This window comes from Ornithodoros turicata, unplaced genomic scaffold (assembly GCF_037126465.1).
Source record: "Ornithodoros turicata isolate Travis unplaced genomic scaffold, ASM3712646v1 Chromosome85, whole genome shotgun sequence".
Classification (NCBI taxonomy): Eukaryota; Metazoa; Arthropoda; class Arachnida; order Ixodida; family Argasidae; genus Ornithodoros; species Ornithodoros turicata.
Window position 1 is genome coordinate 452,608 of NW_026999393.1, and position 20,004 is coordinate 472,611.

Genomic DNA, 20,004 nt, shown 5'->3' on the forward strand with positions numbered 1-20,004 from the left:
TAGCCAGAAATATATTTCGGGAGAGGTTCGGTGAGAACAAGGGAGGAGGATTTATTCACTCTCGTTTCCCTCTCCGAAATGCACTACCAAAGGTACGGTTTCGGGAGGGGTTTGAACCCCCCAACCCCCTTCTGGCTCGGCCACGGACAAACACAACAACAAGTCTCAAGGTGCCTGGGGGACCAGTCAACTTAGGCTTGTGTTGTGTTTTTTCCCTTATATGTTCCAGCGTCAAAACAATTATAACCATAATTGAATTTTGAGTTTCAGAACGTACTCCCCAAAGCAATTTCCCTGAGAAAAAACAGAAATAAAGAAAAATGTTGAGTGTGGTATGAGCTGTCTGGTGTGGTGAGTTTATGATATCTGATATGAGTTGTCTTGGTGTGAGCTTGGTGGCTGTCCCAAGGCTACGACAGTAAGTGGGCGAATGAGAACGCAGGGGGAAATGTTGAGGGAGAGAAAAACTCACATCGCGAAATGGAGTTGCAGGGCAGGAACAGACGATATTTCGAACAGCGAACAGTCCCTGTTCGAAATATCGGTGGCTCCTGCCCTGAGGCAACTATCCCTTCGTACTCTACAAGTTCGCTGGATTCCCATTCACATCGCGAAAGAAGGACATATTCCATTACTCGCACGGAAGCCTCTGTTGTTTGAGGCACGAGCAGGTGTAATATGCCAATTAAATCACAATATGAGAAATTTAAAGAAAGTGTCAATACAATCTATATGACTGGCGCAGGGGAGAGACAACCGAACGTGTGATCCTACACTGCAAAGGTCTTGAGCCAAAGTTGTCGATCACCATATTTTCCACGGTCCTGACCATTCTGCCTTATGAATTTACACGCTTCCCTCTCGTCCACTTTGGCAGTACTTGGTACCCAGAATCCCGTCCCTACTGCGCAAGGTCAAAAGATACAGGATACCACAGTGTACTTTTATGTTTCTTGAAAAAATATTGCATAATCTCACCAAATTTTAGGTTTTTTAGGGAGGTGTAGCGCGGGTACGGATAAATAGCTGCCCTTTGGTGTCATGACCAAACCAATAATGACCAAACGTAGACACAGAATGTTCATTGGACGTGGTGGACGGTATATCATATCACATGTTGTTACAATGACTGTTAACCACAAAGTTGCACGTGATAGGCAGTACAGATATATGTTGCTGACTATGATGCAGATGGTACAGCGATTCTTAATGACCTTTATAACAATATTACTGGCTTCGAAAGGTCGAGGTCACTTGATGAGATGTGGAATTCTTTCAAGAATAGCATTAATTTCTGTATTAGCAAGTTTATCCAACTGAAGCGGAAAAGGACACATCGCCAGAAGCAATGGATAACATGAGATGGTCTTCACAAAAAAAAAAAAAAAAAAAGAACGGAAAGTTAACCGACTAAGAGAAAAGGGAAATATGAGGGATCTGGTATTGAAGATTCGTAAAGAGATAAAGGGCTGACTTGGGGCTGGTCAGAAAAAAAATTTCGACCATACATTAGTCGAGTTCATGCGCAATGCGCCACAGAAATTCTGGCGATACATTGCACCAAATAAGAAAGATTCCACATCATCACAAGAAGTAACTGCACACTATTTAGTGAATATTTTGCGTCTGTATTCTCTGCTGATGACGCTCGACGTCCACCTTACTGCAGTTACTCAGGCATATCCTCTCTTCCAGACCTCAAAATATCTGAGGCGGGCATTCTGGATTTACTGCTGCAACTAGACACCAAAAAGTCACCAGGGCCCTACAACATCAGCAATGCTTTTTTAAGGCGCTACGCAGTACATGTAGCACAGCTATTGGTTATATTATTCCAGAAGTCATCCGAGACGGGAAACTGGCAAAAGTAATACCAGTCTACAAGTCTGGAAATAAATCAGAGTATTGCAATTATTGACCGATTTCCTTAACGTCCGCATGCAGGAAAATTTGGAACATTTGCTATGCACAAATGATGGAATTTCCTGAATCCAATAAAATATTAAGCAATGATCAGTTCGGGATCAGAAGAGGTTCATCAACGGCTATACATGATTGGGCGTTATGCCACAACAGCAGAAAGCAATGTAGCGTGATATTTATTGATTTTGCCAAGGCGTTCGACAAGGTGTATGTCGCACCCCAAACTAATATAATGAAGGTCGAAAATGTGTCGAAAAATCCAAAGTTAACTTCGTGGGTTACGGAATATCTTAGTTGCAGGCAACAATACGTATATTTCAATAACGCTTCTATAAGGGCTGTCTCATCGGGCGTTCCTCAGGGTACGGTTCTGGGACTGCTATTCTTTATTCTCTACACAAACGATTTGGTTGAATCTATACCATGCAAGATTAAGCTCTTCGCCGAAGACTGTATACTGTAAGTCGATATCAACTATGGATGATCATAGTCTTCTGAATACAGCCTTGAATGAAATACAGTCGAACTCCTTTATAGCGAACACCTTTTTAACGAAAATACCACTACAGCAAATTTTTTTTGCTGTCCCCTGAGTTTCGTTGTAAAGGAGTTTGACTGCATTGAATTGGTGTCAACAGTGGCAAATGTGCATTAACCCAAAAAAGTCAGTTGTGATGTCCTTAACTTTGAAGAAAGATGTAACAAACTTCGAATACATTTTAGGTGCTGTCCCATTAAAACGTGTCGGTCATCATAAATACTTGGGGGTAATTATGGACAGTAAACTTTCGTGGCATCAACATATTAGTTACATCAAGGGAAGGCACTAGGAAAGCTGAATATGATCCTATGCACTTACAAATTCGCTCCAGTAACGTTAAATTAACAGCTTACACTACTGTGATAAGGCCAATCTTGAAACATTGGTCGGTTGCATGGTACCTCGAAGTAGTGTCGAAGAAAAGGGATATTGAGATGGTAGAAAGACGAGCAATTAGATTTATTTATAACAAGTATGGTAGGCATGAGTCACCTACCTAACTTCTGAGGGATGCAAATCTCACCCCTATAGCGATTGGAGTTAAAAGGCAATGCTTAAAAATGCTGTGGCTCATTATAAATAATAAGCTCAATATCAATGCAGGGGTACTTCACTTTTACTGAAAACCAAAATTCCCGCCAATGGCACAGAAATTATATACGTGAACTATCTTGCAGAACCAATGTCCACAAAAACTATTTTTTCCCACTAACAATTTCTTACTGGAACTCTCCCAAAGAACATAACTGAATGTGGCACCTTGTCCGACTTCTTAGGTAAAATAAACAACGTAGTCCAATAATATATGTAACTTATATCCTGTCTTTTTTGTTTGTGTGTTAATTCATGTTCCCTGTAAGAATTATTTTGGTGATATTGCACGAGTCCAGTGTAATACACTTTGGCTTATTAATGCATACGTTGCAATCTATCTGAATCTGACTCTGATGTACTATATGCCCCGTACAGCTCACACCGCAGTACTATTTATTCAGCCTTACCTAATATGTAATTCACTTAGTTTGTACATGGATTCTCCCCTGGCTGCCTTGTCCTGCTCTTCACGTATGTCAGTGCACCACCACAAAGACACAAGGGCTGTTGTGGGCACCTTACCAAAAATAAAATTATTTCTTGGAATAAAGCAATGAAGAAGGCAGACCGCCAGTCATACAGGAAGAAATGTTGTGAGGATACACTGTCTTCTTTCTGCAAGCTCCTTCATTTGGCACTTACCATGTCAAGTCGAAATGTTTGCACAGTGGGGGTCCAGATATGTGGAACCCAGCAGCATCAGACGTAAACAATGTCATTTGTGAAAATGTCCAGTCTAAGTTGCACAAAATTAAATTCAATTCAGTTTATTGACTTCAAAAATCTCCTTGGAACAAGTTACATATGGCAGGAGCAAGCCATATGCATGGAAATAAAGTACAAAAAAAGCTGAGTGGGAGTACATATAGTAGACTTCTAAAGAGACAGACAAGCAATGGAAAGGCACATATAGATACAAGACATCACACACGTAAAGACAGAGCTTGTGAACTAAGTGGCCTAGGTGATTATGCAGAAAAAGGAAATAGCGGAAACTCGTATGAAATTGTGAAAGATAGAGGGGACAGTTAGGTTCGGCAACTGAATGGGAAGCTATTCTGCTCTGTGAATGCTTCAGGAAAAATGACTTCATCAATGGACAAACTCAAGAGACTAGTGTGCTACCTGGACATCGAAGTTGTACCTGAGACATTAGGGCACAATATTGCCTTGGCCATAGATACACTACTAGCAGTGTGTGAGGTTCTGATAATGGAGGGAACCCCACAAGGTGTACCCGAAATGAAGTGCCGCTTGCTCCGTGCTGCAAAAAAAGAAATGGAAAAGCAATTCAGTTACAGAAAACTCATCAAAGCAAAAGAAGAGGAAAGCACAGCATAGATGCACAAGAGCAAAAAGAACTGCAAAAAGCAATGGAAATTGCTTTTTGCCTCGTCAATGGAAAAAGGGGCCTCGTCAATGGAAAAAGGGGTTCACTTCCTGACAGAAGAGACAAAACATCCATCCCCACCCACACGCTGGCAATGGGGATGCCTGACCATCAGAGAAACAGGAAATCCAGGGTGGCGAAGCCCGAAAGCTGCGAACCTGCCCTTCCCTTACGTATCTGCCTTACATATGCTAGGAGAGGTAGTGATGATGTACTTGCATTTGGAAAGCCCTCAAACATATTTATAAGGCTCATTGATCTCAGGTCCCTCGACACTACAATCGACAGGTCTAAAGAAGCCAAGCTATGTGCGTCTGACCAGTCATTTCAGGAGGGCCACCTCTTCGACACAATAACTGAGGCATTTTTAATGTAGCTCAGCGTAAGGTTTGACAAGGTTGCAAGTACTTATGCCTACATGATGCCTCTGTTCAGAGGTGATAATGTGGCACATTTACTCGCAGAAGAACTGCTTGTCACCAAGTCCGTCGACAGCAGAAACACACTTCTCATCCCATACTAGAAACGAAACAATAACGGGCAATGTTTGTTGCCCTCAGTGGCACGGACTCAGTCCTGCTTTATGATCTCTTCATTGATTTTCTCAAGCACCTCTCCCTGGGAGGTTAGTGGAGTCCTCAAATAGTGCAACAGTGGTTGCATAGCGAAGAAGAGAGTGGTGGAGTCATTGTGTGCTGGGTTGCACTAGCAGGTGGCTTCAGGCTAGTAAGGACAGGGGCAAGGTGTATGTGACATAAGAGTAATACGCCACCATATCTTTAGAGCATTGTCAGTGGGTACTTGAAATGCAGCTGAAGAGTGAAGCAGAAACACTCAAGAGAAACGCAGATAAAGAGTGCTTCAGCTGTGAGAACAGATGAGGTCACAGCAAGCAGATGCGAAGTGATACCTGCATGCAGTACCACTGTGATTGCGTATGAAGAAAATATGTAACCGTGTTAAAACATGACACAAGACTCCAGTGCTGAGTGAATCGTTGCATATCTGGCGACACTGATGTTGTCAGACTACAGGAGCAGAATGAAACACGAAGTATTTTCTGAAGCAGGCTTGAAAAAACCTTTCTTGTTGAACTCTTCCTTGAAAGTAACTGCACATTAATCACATGCAGCATCACTTGCACACGAAAGTCCGTGCGCTAGGTGCACATGGTTGGGTGCAGCAAGAGTTGGGCCCTGGGTACCACTGGCCCCTGAAGAGGCCCAGGATGCGGGCTCCCTTCCTTTAAAGATGACTCTCCTATCTCGCCATACCTGCTTCCATGTAACCATGGTTACACGAAAGCAGGGAAGCACTGACACAGGCGTGGATGACGCTGATAGACAACAAATGAAATACGGCAATCCTGCTGTGCAGTGTTCTAGAAATACTACAATAGCACAATACAACACAGTAAAGATCAGGGAACATTCTGGAAGTCCAGAACATCAATACATCACTAATGGCATGACAGAACACTGCACAAGTGCTGAGGAAATGAGCCGAGTACAGTACTCCCCCCCTCCCCCAGAAAAAAAATAAAGCCTAATTTGAGCCTAATCATAGTGAGGTAGTGGTCACCAGTTCGGACAGCAGTGAGACAAGTGTCGCTAAAAGTCAGCTTGTATGATCCTTTTGCCGTTCAGAAGGGCAATTCCGAAGTATGCTATAGTGATGGAGGCAGAGAGATGATGAGAGGTGATGTGACGAAGATAGATCTAATAGATATAACAGAAGATCTAACTGACAAAGAGCCAAGCACACGCCATGCGGTAGTACAGATGCTGAATATGGCAACATCCCTGGTGTAGAAACTGAGGACAGACAGCCATGGAAAGGCAATATAGAGAATAGAGAGCCAGAGGTGGAAAGAATGCAGTTAGCTCCCATAACAAGACGCTGGACCCTCATTGCTGTAGATCTAAAGAAGTAAGAAATAATGTGCTTCGACCCACTCAAAGAATCCAGAAAGAATGTGAAGGACCATGGTGATCGTTTTTCTCTGTGTGAAATACAGAAGAAACAGAAAATGGCACGTTAGCCTCGGTATGAAACTCAAAATAGTTCGTTAACCTCCAGCACGACATGAGCAGCTGTGGTGTTTTGGAGTGCTGACGTAGAACACTTCTCAGCTTGTAGGACACTCACCCAGCAACATGTACTTGAAATGAAAAGGTGGATATGTGATAGACCTCGGAGACACTACCTTGGCCGGGACTGCTTAACACAGATGGCAAACAGATGACTAAGCTGGAGTCACTGACGAACGATGAACATGGTGTTAAGTGCATGGCGCACAGCAGCAAGGGATGTCTTAATGCGATCATCCACAATCCATTCAACCGTTCTCCGTGAACGAGAACTCGTGGGATTCAAGATAATGCATAGGTGATTATAACAAATCACGTGGGCATAAAAAATTTGAGAGAGAGGTTATGTGTTTAATGGCACAAAGGCGGCAAAGGCAAAAGAGTGCCAGAACTATGGGGAGTGTGTGGGGGATGATGATGGGAGAGAGATGATGTGGTAGAGAGAGAGAGAGGACGATAACAAGTGAGTGTAGTAATTAAAAGCTATCTACAGTTATGAGCGATGAGATGGTCCAGGATAAGAGAGAAAGGAGGATGACGATAACAAGTGCGTGTGGCAGTTAAAAGCTATCTACAAGTATGAGCGATGAGATGATCCAGGATGAGAGATTTACATGAGGAACTGGGTGATAAAGGCTAAAAGCGGAGCAATGCTGAACTTTAACACTGGCAGGATGTCTTGGTAGGGTAGTCCTAGAGGCGACTCCTCTTGTGCCAACGCTCGCCGAGCCTTACGGTCGGCTTGTTCATTCCCTGGGATCCCGGTGTGGTTGGGGACTCAGCAGAGACAGATTGAAAAGCCTCGGGAACAAAGTTGAGTCGCAAGCGCCCGTCCTTGCTTGACGAGGTGATTCTTGGTGTCAGAGCATGAAAGCAGCACACGCACAGAGCTTAGCGAATCAGAGTAAATAACGGAGTTTTGAAGGTCATTTTGTTGAATGTGCTGCAGAGCCAGGAGAATCGCGTAAAGCTCTGTGGTGAAAACTGTGGAATTCGTGTTCAAGTGTGCCATTATAATAGAATCGCCTTCAAGGGCAACAGCCGCCACACCATTGCTTACTTTGGTCCCATCAGGGTAGATAGCATGGTGGTCCCCAAAGTCATGGTGAATCTCCAGGAATTCCTGGAGAATGACAGTGTGTGCAGTGGATTGTTTGTCAAACTGTGTCAAAATTAGCCATATTATCCATTACTTTGTCGAGCAAGGTAGAATACACCAAGCACTATCCTATGTGCGCACCATATATGAGAGCAGCAATTTTGAAACACCTGCAAAAAGCAGAGACAGGCGATTTTTTCCACCAGTGTCCACTGTCCTTTTTCGAAAACTACTGGCAAGAATATGGCAGCAAAGCAAGTTGTTATGGACGCCACAAGCTCAGCAAGTGAGTGCTCTGGGATGCGTGCAAAGATGCCATCAAGAGCCGTCACAGATGCTCGGATGGGATGAAGATGGGCTTCTCGACGGTACAGGGTCATCTGCTTGAACAGAAAACCTGTAAGTGGAAAACTTGTTATGGCAGCACCACATAGAATACTCAAGGCAATCAACATAAGCCAAATTGCACTTTTTGTTCCTTCTTGACTGCAAGCAGATCAAGCAATGAGAAGTCTATGCTGCAGAATACAAAATGCTTTTAACATGCTCTGCATGGCACCATAAGCAAGACTGCCGCATTCCTGCTTACGCATGTAGAGGTAGAGCACACGCAAAAAAGTAATCTGTCCGCCTGATAAGTATGTTAGCATGTGATAGGGAGCAAAAGTGACTCATGGGGTCTCTTACTTGCTCCCTAATTGTGTAAAATTCTAGGATTCCCAACATTTCGTAATTTCCTGTTCTTGCCAACCATTGTGGGATCGTGTTGAGTGTTACCCAGACACAAGACCAAGCACAGCAACAGCTGCGGGTTTTAGCAAGAAACAAGAGTGCAGAACGTGCAACTGCACAAACTAACTTATCTATTTACAGTCACGTCTCACTTGTCCGGAGTTCAGATATCCGAGAAACTCGTTATCCGGACTACATTACAGGAAATGAACCTGCTACCATTGGATTTTGTCTCGCTTATCTGGCATTCATTATCCGTATCTGGACAGCAAGTAGGGGGACTGAACTTCCAGGGCCTAGGTCATTCTGATTCACTTATCTGGAAAAGTTAATGTCCTCGGTCCCTGGCATGTATTGCTGTGTCCGCATTGCTCTGGAAAAGGGTCACATCCTACCGGAGCATTCTGTACTGTTTGACTCTCCTTTCTTCAGGAGTCACTCCCTTCAGACCTCCCCCCCCCACACACACACGCAATAGAGATGGCAGGCGATAAGTGAAAGAGGTGCCCTATATGCACCGGGCGCAACAAGTTCACATGTGAACGTCAAAGTCCAGGACGTCCAAAAGAACCACCTGTCTATTGGCCTATGCCAAAGACATTTGCAAAAAGACAAAAACGTGTGTGCAGGACATTACCCTTCTGTGAACAGCAGGGTGACGCAGCAGGTGCCGTGGCTGTGACCACAATTCTGTCACATGCATGCCTACTACTTTTAAGCAGCTCACTTCGTAGCAACAACAACAACATATATATTGTGATGATGAAGTGGGGAGGTTTTCCACTTCGTAGCAATTTTGGAAATAACTACCTTTTCTTGGTTTAATTTTCTGGAGCTATGAAGGAGTCTCCCAAATTTTCGGTTTTCCCGGGAAGTTTGCTTGGTTTGACTATCCGGAAATTTGTTACCCGGACGAAAAGGGAGGACTCCCGAGGTGTCCGGATAATTGAGACATGACTGTCTTTATATATTAATCTATTTATCATGATTACTAGTAGCACTATAGTAAGTATCATTCTGTACACATGGTAAAGGTTACAAGGAAAGCAATGCGGGCTTGTTTGTGCGTCAAGGAGATGGAAAGAAGTTAGAAGACAGTTCGGTCATGTTTCTCGTTCCTTTACAATTCGCAACGTGAAAGAATTTGAAAAATGACTGAGAACATTGAGAAACTCACACACAACAAAAATTATGGTGCAAAGCTAGACTTATGAGGTTATAAAAAGGAGTGGTGTGGGGCTAAGCAAATATGTTGGGTCAAATTGTGGCGTCGGTTTGAATTAACATAGCAAGTTCCAGAATGGGGAAAGGAGACGTAAAAAGGTTGTGGATATTAATCAAGAACAAATAGGGCAACATCAGAGGGTAGGTTCTTTCCTGTCTGGAAGTTACAAAGCCCTACATAAAAGCAGTATACTGATGTAGTTGCCTCACATGACATGCCAGTGCAAAAGGTGTGTCAAGCACATGCGTACCAAATACATGCATGTGGACTGCTCCAGTCACACCTCCCTGAACTGCTGGGGGAAGCCGCTGCCATGTTGCAAATTGTAGTTAGGGTTGTCAATCAGGATATCCCGAATTCCGGCCAATTTTTGATGTCCCAAAGTCCTGGGATTCCTTCTGGAAAATCCCAGGATTTCGCGAGATCAAATATGACAGGAAAATCAAACACCTGTGGGACGTCAGGCACAGACTCCTTCGTAAGGAAATGGCACTTGACTGGAGGTGGCAGAGGACCGCTGCCTACACGTGTGTACAGACATTTGCTGACTGTCGTTTCTTCTAGTGCAGATGCTGGACGGACCTTCAGTTCAGCAGCAAGTATTTGCACAAAGTTTGCTCCGAACTGGGGGACACCACCGTAAACGCTCCGTGCTTTCTCACGTTGGGTTTTAATCATTGTACAATGTGCTAAGCACGCAGCGACGGCGTTGTAAACTGTTTAGTGCTTCGTTCTTTTCCATTCGTTCTTTTTTTTGTGTGTTGTTGTTGCTGCTGCTCTTCATTCAAGTGAACCATTCCACCATTTGAGGAAATATTTAGTTAAAGTTAATAATTTAATTAAACAAAGTTAATATTTCCTGTTACTTTAAGTGTAGCGGGCCTCACCTTTTTTCAATGGCAACAGTGAAATGGTGATGAATAAAAAAGGAGTCGCATTATCATAGGAGAAAAATAAATAAATAAATAAATATACAAAATGTAAGAATTTTGCCATCACTATTTTACCAATCTGGTTACATTGCAAATTTTTGAATGCAAATTTTCCTTTAGGAAAAGGTAAAACTGAGAAAGCACACATGAACTGTGCACAACACGCTGATATAGGCACATGAGTTAAATGGATTTGGAAGTGGGGTCCTGCATATGGCCCGCGGGTGACCCACACGTTGTCGCAGGTGACCGGTCCAGGTTTTCGGAGTCGTGCGGGTAAAAGGTCGGGTGCGGTAGACATATTTTACCAACACACTATTAGAAAGTACACCAATTCGCTCAACTTCTCATGTGTATGTACTGCAGTCACTCGAAATATGACGTGAAATGTCGTTGACAAGGGCGTAACAAATGCTCACAACGTTAGGAAGCAACAGCGACTGTGTGTCCTTCTTTGTCTATGTCGTGTTTCGTATCATCATGCCTCAAGTCACAAACCAACATCCATTTGCACTTGTTTTGCCCCCAGCACTGATGTCATACAAGAAACCATGCACATAGACACATCTAGTTACCAGGCACAGACCAGGGAGTTCGTGAGTTCGTCAGCGTTCATCGTGTTGCAGGTCAGGTGAGCTTTTGGAAAAAATATGCGGGAGGATGCTGGTCTCAATTTGTAAGGGTACGTGGGTTGCGTGTCAGGTGCAGATTTTAACCTGCGGGCACGTGTTGGATGCGCGTAAGATAATTTTGATCCACGCAGGAATATATTTGGAAGCACCACCTGAACCCATCACAATCCCGAAATCCCAGGATTGTAAAAATAGCCCAGGATTGACAACCCTAATTGTAGTGCAAAATGGATAGGTTACCCACTTTAAGGCAATTGTCAATGTATGGAAGAAAATGCCCTCAAAGATTTGCAACATATTACTCCTACTTTCAGGACCAACAGGAACAGCCTAGGAATGTAAAAAAAAAAAGAACATGGAAAAAAAAAGTAATCCATAGGCCAGTAAGTTGTAGAACAGGTTATCCTATTTGAGCACTTTCTTTGTGACTGGAGACTTCTGACTAACTGCAGATTGATAATATTTAATATGGTTGTCGGTGTGCACTGTTCACGTTCACTGCACCATATTCACGTTGAGGTCACCCCAAAACGTTTTCTTTTGTGAGGTTATGCAACTGGTAGCGTGCAATACGCAGGTCACGAGCTATAGCAACATTGTGATACTGGTCCTTAATAAGATGGTTCACTCAGACTGTGCACGCAATGAGATCAAACAGCTGCAAGTTGCATCAGCAAGGCATGTGTGTAGGCAACCTTCAGCTATGGAAATTGGCGTTGTGTGCCTGGTGGAGGGTGCATGGTATCACCCGTCCAGGATAGCTTCCACTAAGCCGGAAAGTCACTGTGAAGAGTGAATGCTTACTGTTAGGAGCTGGCAGAGTCGAAGAAGCACCCAGCACTGGTCAATTGTAAAGGTGGGCTGCACGGAGATAATGACTGCTCATGGGCGGCAAAGAGGACCTGCAAGAAGTTAGAGAACTGTTAGTGGGAGAATATTTCCTACTCACCATGTTTACTCATATGGTGTAAAAAAAATTAGGCTAAGACTGAAAAGCAAGCCTGTAGCATTAGATTTTGGATTGTGTTAGATGTTGTTGTGTTGTCATTGTTGTAGTCTATGTTGTTCTGTATAAGCCTGTTCTTAACTTTGTAATTCCACAGATTCATGTCATTTCATAAGGTGACCTGACACATTAGCATGCAAGCTTCAGACATTTGTCATAGTTGCAAATAAGTTCCAATGAAAACGAAAGGAAAGTTAGGTAGCAAGCGAGCTGGTAGCGACGATCCATGACTTGAAAACCCGAGACTAGGTAGGGACGATAAAAGACAAACACAAACACGGTCTCAAACTCAGCTCTGTTTTTGTCCCTACCTCGTCTCGGGTTTTCAAGTCATGGTTCCAATGAAAGTTTACTGATGTCCTTTTTGTGAAGTTGCCAAGTGTCCCTTGCTGCCAGAAGGTCATATACGGATGAAAGAAATGGCTCACCGCAATGTTGGGTACACTTTTGTAAATATTTGTATAAAATTTTGCACTTAGCATAGAAAAGAACTTAAAAAGTACAAGAACGGCGGGTGCTCTACCATTCCTTGTGTATCTGCTAGTTGTATTTGTAGTGTATTTATTGTGTACCGTAATTTCATGCGTATCAGCACAGCTTGGCGTGATTCTTTTTTCGCACAGGCGCTCTGTGGCTTGTCGACCGGTGTGGCTTATCTCATAACTATTTTCCCCTGGTATTTTCCCCATACCGTGTTGTTAACGAAAGGGCTGACACCGCACGAGACGTCTCTGGCACAGCACCGCCCTGTCAATGCACGAACAATGCGAAATGGGCGCGTCCACATTCGAGTAGACTGACCCTCCTGGTACTTTCCCCCAAGCAGCTTTAACGAAAGTGGTGACAGTGATTCATGTCTTCTGGAAGGCCACTAACACATCGATCCATGAAAAACATGCAACAAGGCCACAGTCTGATTTGGTAGAACACTACAACTGACCTCCTTTGTCGTACACCATACCAAACCCAGAGTATGGATCACAGGATTTACGGCCTTCTCTATGGTTTCCTTTGTTGTACAAATCAGCCATGTCGTATTGCCTGCAGCTTATCTGCGAATGCAGCTTCTCTGCCAGAAAATTTTCAAAATGTTCCTGAAAACAGGTCCTGTGGGTTAAATGCAGTACAGCTTATAGACATGAAATTACGGTATATGTTTTATTGTATTTCTCTAACATAATACAAGGGTGAAAAAAAAAAGTACAGTGTGGTAAAACCTCTCGAGTACAAACAGTTCAGGACTGATGTTCCATAAAAGATGCGAGATGCAAATACTTGGCCATTGCTGTAGTCCTGCCAAATGGAGTGGTTTCACTGTACACCTTGGGGGAATAGCTCGGGTATTGAGAAAAAGAAGAAAAAAATTATGCACAAAAATTGAGGACTGTAAATGTTTTTCTTTGTTGCCAGGATACTGTGTAATCCATTTGTATCATCCATGCCTGAAACGCGGTATGCTGCTGCAATGGTAGTCAGCATTTTGGTGACATTAGATGTTGTATGTTACATCTGTGTTCTTGTTGGGCAAAGCTGTGATGTTGTTGCTATGACAAAGCTTTAAAAAAAGTTACAGTACTTGCACGACAAAAATTACTTTGAGTGACAGAAAATGATGAAGCTCAAAATTTCTCATCGTGAAGACAGTGGAACTCTACAAAGTGAATACTATGTGAGGCACGTAAAAGAGATCTCTCAAGGCCTGCATAGAAATGGCCGCAAGAGGCTATATTGAAACGGAACAAGACAGAGAAGTTATGACAGCCTTCAAGCCCATGCAGTTACAAGATTGCACATCCTGAATTTTCCTTGGTACAGTGGGGCACGCCATTACTGTGGAAGATTTTCACCAAAATGAAAAGGCTGGGAACGTGCTGTCACAGAGCAGAAATGGAAACCAAGTGTTTGCAATCAAAGTTCAAGTACATTGGCTTGGGCACCCTACTAAGTGTGCATGATTTACCTTCTGCTACCTTTTAGTCCGATGCTACCTTTTAGTCGGAATGAATGGTGCAAGCCTGCAAGACAGAAACGGTGGCCCCTAGTGTGGCGTAGAGCCCCAGAACAAGCCATCATGTACAGTTTCCCAGAATCAGCAGATTGTGAATGACAGCTAAGCTCCAGTGAAGCCTCCATTACCACACGACAGAGCAGCGTCTGTAGTGGCCAGCAGCCGCAGAGGCTAATGCTCTTGGATTCCTTGAGAAAGAAGGGCCACCGTCAACACTGAGATGCACACAAGCCAGCACATCATTCACTTTTGCCTTTTTCTGCGTGTGTGTCTGTGTGAAAGAGTGGCCCCTGCCAGGATTAGCCTCCTGCAGCCAGTGAAAGTGAAAGAAGGGCAACTGCAGCGACGATAGCCCAGAAGTTGTGTATGAATGAGGCTAACTTACATTATTTTTGTGGCGGGACAAAGTCGAGTGGGAGAGATCCTCAAGTACAGAACAAGACTGGATGCTGGATGAATGGAAATACACAGCTATAAAATCTTGTATTGAATGAGTGAATCAATGAAAACGAATGTAGAAAACAAATTGGCTTCAAGGTCTGTAAAACCTACACAGCTGAACAAAAGGTACCTGTGACGCAACATCATCTGTGCTGACGTAATTTATGATGAGTGGTGACGGCATGAAAGGGTCAGACAGACGAAAAGACTTGAAATGAAGGGAAGACAGCGTGTTTACACTGTGTCTTACCACGAATGCTCAAAACTGGGAGCTGAACTGTGTGGTCATGTTAGGGGAAGCCCATGAGAGACCCAGGAAACCAAGCATTTAAGTGCAAGTGTTGTGTTGCATAAATATAAAGAGAGCTTCCTGCAGAATTCTCCTCATACCAGCAGGGGCTCTGTGCTCTTAAGTGCAGACGTGGTGTCTGGAGACTTAAATGACACAAAGGTTGCAAAGTGGAGAAACAAAGGGTGTCATGCACCCCCATTGAAAGACAAGATGCGAGGAAGCACAACGTTCCACGACAAACACAAAAAGCACTGTCTACACCCCTGACGATCCTCGGACAACGTGTGCAAATGAGTTATGATGCGATTTCACCTGTGGAAGATGAAAGTTAGAATAACAAGGCTGTATATTCCAGCAAATGTAAGCGTAGTGACAACTTCATGTAGCTTCAAAGATTGTGTAAGATGCAAATAGGAAGAGGAAGCCTAAATTATGTGGGCTTTGTTTTCAAGCTCTGCCATACCAACCACAACAAAACACAGTACATTTAGCTTAGTTGTTCTATGCCCACACTGTGTGAAGAAAGCATTTAGTATAAATGTAGGTTGTGCCTCATATGCACCAATGCTCATAACCTCCAAACGCTCAAAACCTCCAAACGCTCATATGCACCGAAAAAAACTTGGTGGTTTTGAGCGTTTGGTGGAAATGAGCAGGAGGGGAGAACCTGCTCATAAGCACCAAACGTCCAGAACACCCGAATGCTCATATGCACCGAAAGGCGGGCGACCACAAAGGCCGGGTCTTCCTCTCCCGCATTTGGAAGAAGGACTTAGGGTGAGAGAAATGGAAAGAATGGCGGCTACCAAGGCCACTTAATATGTCAGTTTGAAGTTTACGTAACATTTGGGTTATCCAAGGTGAAGTGGTGTGAAATCCTTTGGAATGGGTTACGGGCTCCCGCTGGGGCATCACACTTTTTCTGTAACTTGTGACTCGAGCATACGGAGCAAGCAATCAGTGTCCTCTGCTTTTTGTTTGTTTGTTTCTTGCTTTTTTTTTTCAGCTAAAGAGGGGAGACCACTGGTTATTTGCAGACCTTTGACATCCACGAACAGCACAGCCTTCTGGCTTTTTACTCTCTCCCATCCGAAAGGAAAATACTATTGAATTGAATTAAATTGAATTGAATAGAACAATGAGGAAGTATCCCGCGAACCAGTAGGACACATATTGAAGAAAATGGCTTCAAGTTGGGAGGAGCCAATAGTCTGTGCTTCTTCTGGGCACTCTTTTCATTGCTGGCGACAAATTTAAAGGGAACGATCCGAAATGGGACAGTGATATGTGCGCGAAAGGGCACTCAAAGTCTGGGAATGCTAAGAAGGAAATTTCGCCATGGTATAAAATAAAGATATTATATTAAAAGCTATATAAAACCCTAGTTCAACCTTGTTTAGAGTATGCATCTGCAGTCTGAGACACCTACACATCCACGCCATGAAAAAAAAAAAAAAAAAGACAAAGTACACAGATCTGCTCCCCGGCTTATATTTTATTGGTTTCTAAGGACTTCTTCGCTTACACGTATGTTGGAATAGCCAAATTTAGATTCACTTGCACGTAGGCGCAAAGTATATAAACTAAACCACAACAAATAAGTAATGGTGATGTAGTAAATAAACTAAAACTGTTCTTTCTCGAAACCAATGGTCAGTTAACTACAAACATTAATAATACATTTTTAAAATTTGTCCACGTTCGCCGCGAATAAATCATTCAAAATATCATTTATTTATTTATTTATTTGCCAAAAATGTTGATTATTTGACAAGTGACATCAGTTATTATTTGACAAAGTGTTGGGGGACTAGGGGTGAAAGGCATGTATGCCATATTTAGTCACTATCTGTCAGAGAGCAAGAACCTATCTAGCTGTCGAACGGGATAAGGTGAACAACCCAGGCCATCGGATCGCCTTCTGGATGCGAAAAAGTGAATTAGGATGAGGAATGTGTTTACAAGCAAGCGGATTACACAGAGTGAAATGTTCTTTAGGATAACAGCATTTTTAATTGAAGCTTTCTTTTGCTGTTTCCTTTTCTTTTATGGTTCATCAACACTCCAAACGAACCAATAAAATAATCGATCAAATGACCGCTGCCGTTTCGATCAAACGGTGTTCGACCAAACGTCCCGCGTTCGATCAAACGGCTTTGGAGCAAACGACGTTCGAAAAAAAAAAAAAAAACAAGGCAAGTATATGGGCGCCATAAAGGCAAAATAAAATCACATCACATAAAAATACGAAATAAAATCGCGATATAGGTGGCAAGGTGGTGAACAATTGTCCGGCTTCAGTGGTTCCGTGGGGAGCAACAGTCCGCGCCCCAGTGATTGAGCCCATGCACCGACACTGCTTCTTTGACAATGTTGAGTATATATTACATTATGTATACAACATGAAGTCCCAATGAAATGAGTAATTCCTGATTTATCTGTATTTTCTGACCGTGGACTTTCGACATTTTTTTTTTGTACAATATTGACCATATTGCAGGAGCCGAGGACCTTTCAAGCTAGAATCAAGCATTTTGTCCCAGGCTGCCTAACAGCTTGTGGAAATGAATACATACCACATACAAGAAGGATCGACTTACATAAACCTCAAACTGACACATTAAGCGGCCTTGGTAGCCGCCATTCATTCCACCTCTCTCACCCTAAGCCCTTCTTCCAAATGCGGGAGAGGAAGACCCGGCCTTTGTGGTCGCCCGCCTTTCGGTGCATATGAGCATTCGGATGTTCTGGACGTTTGGTGCTTATGAGCAGGTTCTCCCCTCCTGCTCATTTCCACCAAACGCTCAAAACCACCAACTTTTTTTCGGTGCATATGAGCGTTTGGAGGTTTTGAGCGTTTGGAGGTTATGAGCATTTGGTGCATATGAGCTACTACCTAAATGTAAGGTGTGTCATGCATATGTTTAGAATACAAGCAATGAGCGATCCCAAATAAATCGCTTTTTAAATATAGCAGCTTTGTTTTTGGGTTGTTGTAAAGGAAGTACATGTTCTTATAATTGCTTTTATTCTGAGTAAAAGTTTAAGTCGGCCAAAGAATGGAACATACGCACCGGCTAAAAAGCAAGGAGTGTTCCTGAAACTATGCAGATGATAGTTGTGTTTACGCTATGGGATGCCATGAAAGGACACCCACACGCATGACTTGTAGGTGCAAAGAACATAAGATAAATACCACACATAAATACGGTGAACCCCCCGACAAAATAACTATACTGCTCGGAATGGTACGAATCCCTCCCCAGATTTTCATCTTGGCCCGATGAACAGAAGAAATGCAATTAATCGACCTTGTTCGGGAAATAAATATGTGAAAGATTGGAGCACAGACGAGCAGACTGGTCGACGAGCCACGGCTACTTCGATCGATCACTGTGAAATAACTACTGCTCGGAATGGTACCAATCCCTCCCCAGATGTTCATTTGGACCCGATGAACAGAAGAAATGCAATTAATCGACCTTATTCGAGAAATAAATATGTGAAAGATTGGAGCACAGACGAGCAGACTGGTCGACGAGCCACGGCTACTTCGATCGATCACTGTGAAATAACTACTGCTCGGAATGGTACCAATTCCTCCCCAGATGTTCATTTGGACCCGATGAACAGAAGAAATGCAATTAATCGACCTTATTCGAGAAATAAATATGTGAAAGATTGGAGCACAGACGAGCAGACTGGTCGACGAGCCACGGCTACTTCGATCGATCACAGTGAAATAACTACTGCTCGGAATGGTACCAATCCCTCCCCAGATGTTCATTTGGACCCGATGAACAGAAGAAATGCAATTAATCGACCTTATTCGAGAAATAAATATGTGAAAGATTGGAGCACAGACGAGCAGACTGGTCGACGAGCCACGGCTACTTCGATCGATCACTGTGAAATAACTACTGCTCTGAATAGGCAGAAATCCTGCCCCAGAAGCTTAGGAAGCTTACTTGACGAGATGAACGAGGTAAGAACAAGTGACACACTTACCCTGTTTAATATTAAAACTGGGCTCACTTGACTTCATCAACAAGCGATGCTTCTCAAACGGCACGGGGACAGAATAGCCAGTGATTCACTATATGCCAACGCAATCGGCACATAGCCTCGCTCCCAGGGTCAAACTAAAGCTTCTCCTATCTTGAATATGTGTGATTTCCGCCATTAGAATGGTCTTCGGATACGATCGGCTTTGATCACGACTATCCTCTCCCTTTCTTCTGCAACAGGTAGTTCTACACCCTCACTTCAGTGCATGGTGCGTGCGGAGGGAGCGCAAGTGGCAAGACGGGTGCATCACTCGCTCCACTGGTGCTATCTAGAAAAGAAGGCTCTTCGATTTGGCCCGCACCCCCCGCACTCGTTCAAATTGAAGGAATTATATATAGTTTCGTTCTTCCACGTGTTTTTTGGAAGGCCCTTTAGGACAGATGTTTCCATGCAGATTTGTCGCTTTTCAGCTGACGTAAAAAATAACGTAGCTGATGCTGTCATATTTTACTTTCTTCATTCATTAAACGACTGTGGTAGGCGCCACACCAAACGCACTATTCGACACATTTCGCACTCGTGTTTTTCCCTCTGGATCGGAAATATAACAGTTTCGTTTGTGCACGTGGTTTTTGGAAAGAGTTTTAGGACAAATGTTTCCATGCAGGATTGTCACTTTTCAGCTGACGTAAAAAATAAGGTAGCTGATGGTGTCATATTTTACTTCCTTCATTCCGTGAATGACTGCGGTGGCGCCACAATAAACGCACTATTCCACACATTTCGACCTGGTGTTTTTCCCTCTAGACCGGAAATATAACAGTTTCGTTTGTGCACGTGGTTTTTGGAAATAGTTTTAGGACAAACGTTTCCATGCAGGATTGTCACTTTTCAGCTGACGTAAAAAATAAGGTAGCTGATGGTGTCATATTTCGCTTCCTACATTCCGTAATGACCGCGGTGGCGCCACAATAAACGCACTATTCGACGCATTTCGACCTCGTGTTTTTCCCTCTAGACCGGAAATATAACAGTTTCGTTTGTGCACGTGGTTTTTGGAAAGAGTTTTAGGACAAATGTTTCCATGCAAG

At 43.3% G+C, this 20,004-nt stretch overlaps 1 long non-coding RNA gene across 2 annotated transcripts; it reads right to left on the bottom strand.

Moving 5' to 3' along the window:
- Positions 1–4,468: 4,468 nt before the first annotated feature.
- On the bottom strand, positions 4,469–18,976 carry LOC135374587 (uncharacterized). Of its 2 annotated transcripts, XR_010416972.1 has the most exons (4): positions 18,914–18,976; positions 13,105–13,258; positions 11,963–12,060; positions 4,469–8,034 (listed from the first exon to the last, which is right to left on the bottom strand). It is a non-coding gene; the product is annotated as an uncharacterized LOC135374587 (long non-coding RNA). The 2 variants fall into 2 exon arrangements; XR_010416973.1 differs by lacking the exon at positions 13,105–13,258 and having other exon boundaries at positions 18,914–18,972.
- Positions 18,977–20,004: the final 1,028 nt, after the last annotated feature.